At 42.3% G+C, this 2,018-nt stretch overlaps 1 protein-coding gene across 1 annotated transcript in view; it reads right to left on the bottom strand.

Annotated features, from left to right (window-relative positions):
- DNAH8 (dynein axonemal heavy chain 8) overlaps window positions 1-2,018 on the bottom strand; it is a 383,298-nt gene that overhangs the window by 82,096 nt on the left and 299,184 nt on the right. The gene's annotated exons all lie outside the window — the stretch shown is intronic.

Genomic DNA, 2,018 nt, shown 5'->3' with positions numbered 1-2,018 from the left:
CTGCTCCTCAGCCCTTCTATGACACTGTCCATTTCTGATATCTTGTTTATTTTTCGGATTTCTAATTGTTGTTTTCGTATGATTTCTAGTTGTGAATTTATTTTAGCATTTTGTTCCTGTATTATTTTCCAGAATTCTTGCATTTTTTGGTCTGTATTTTCCATGAATTTGTCTGCCTTTTCCATGAATTTTTCTATTTTTTTCCTCCTTTTTGCCTGCTTTTTGCTTCAACTCCTGCATAGCTCTGAATTTTAGAAATTTGAATTCCCTAACAAGTAGTTTTAGTGCCTTTTCTTCTACTGGAAAGTCATCTGGTGTTTTATTTGGGGGCGCCTACTGGAACCATTTTGTCCTTTTTTTAAATATGTTTTGATATTGTCTGCTGTCTTCGGGACATTCAGTAGTTATTTTCTTCTTTTATTGATTGTAGATTTGTTTGTTTCGTCCTGCTTTTTTGTTTTATTTGGTAATATCTGAGCAGGCAGGCTGTGCATTCTTTGTTGTTTGCTCATCTGTGGGCATGATAATTTTCGCCTCCTTCTCCAATGAGCTGGGCCAGTTGCTCAGCTGTGGTGCAGCAGGGTAGGTCCAGTGGGTGCTCTGTCTCCTGCTAGGAGCTCCCTGAAGCTGCTTTCCTGTACTCCCTGTCTGCCGATGTCCGGTGTGGGTGGGGTGAATCTAAGTGGCACAAAGCTGGCACTTCCTGACCGGCCGAGCCACCACAGCCAGCTAGGGAGTGGTGGAGGCCAAGCAGGGGGAGGATGGATTGGGGGTGGGAAAGCATATATCGCTGGTTACCAGGTGCTCTGTCTCCTGCTGGGAGCTCCGTGAAGCTGTTTTCCTGCACTCCCTGTCTGCCGATCTCCAACAGGAGTCCAAGATGGGGAATCCATGCTGCGTTAGCTGAGGGGACCTCCGTTCATATTTCTCCTCACTCTCTGTTCTCTGTCAGTTTCTTATTTCATTCAGTGCTTGGCTGAGTTCTTTATCTCTTCATTTGACACTTAGGGTTCCAGGACTGACATTTGTCTCTGTTTTACTTAGTTTTTCGGCTCTTTCCTGTGGAAGGATGGCATGGTGCTTCTGTGTCTAGTGCCATGTTGGCTCTGCCTCCTCCAAACACTGGTGTCAATGCAGAGATGTGCAGGGTACCAACTCAAGGATGCAGTTCTCTCCACGAGGAGCTGGAGGCGGCGACAGGGTTTATGATTGCAGCCACAGGTGCACAGGTGAAGACCCAGGCTCAGCATGCTGTTTTTTTTTGTTTTTGTTTTGTTTTCTATTGCAACTGCACTGCAGTTTAACCTTCTTCCTCTGCCCATCCTGCCTCCTTCACTCCCCCACAAGAATATTCCCTGATAACCTTCCTAAGAGCAAATCTCTGTTTCAGAGATTGTTCCATCTGGCTTGTAGTAGGAGCTAACCTGAAACTAGACAGTCGCCTTCAGCTCCACACACAATGTTGCCACAAACATTTTTGTAAATTTCCACCCATGGACTTATTCTAGAAATATTATGGGATATATCTACCCAGGATACTTAATTTCAGTAAGTATTGCCTGACTGTTTCCACCAGGTCTATACCAGTCTAGCTTCCCAGCAGCAGGGGGCCTGCCTCCACACATCCTTGAGATACTTGTTATTATCTGCTTTTCTCCACATATGGCTTCAAGAAAAACTTTCAAGAATAAGTAAGAGTTGAAAGGAAAATCAGTTTTCTGGTCAACCTCAAGTTAATAAAATATCCCCAAAGTTTCTGCTTTCTTGTTGAGGTTTTAATTTTGTTAAGGAGGAAAAAAATCACTGAAACAGAGAATTACCAATATAGGAATTCAAATAACCATAAATACTCACATATCTGATTCTTTGCCCACTTAAGTAACGAATATTGCTTTCCCAACATATAAAATTTTTAGGAACAGTTTGAGTGTGGTAGGTGTATTTATACTAACTCATCCTTGATGTGAAAGCCATAATTGTTAAGGAATAATTTTCTCTAGAAAATGTTTATAAACATG

The sequence above is a fragment of the Trichechus manatus genome, unplaced genomic scaffold (genome assembly GCF_000243295.1).
Source record: "Trichechus manatus latirostris isolate Lorelei unplaced genomic scaffold, TriManLat1.0 scaffold00065, whole genome shotgun sequence".
NCBI classification, from domain to species: domain Eukaryota; kingdom Metazoa; phylum Chordata; class Mammalia; order Sirenia; family Trichechidae; genus Trichechus; species Trichechus manatus.
The sequence above is the reverse complement of the archived record's forward strand: the minus strand, read 5'-3'. Positions and strand labels throughout refer to the sequence as shown.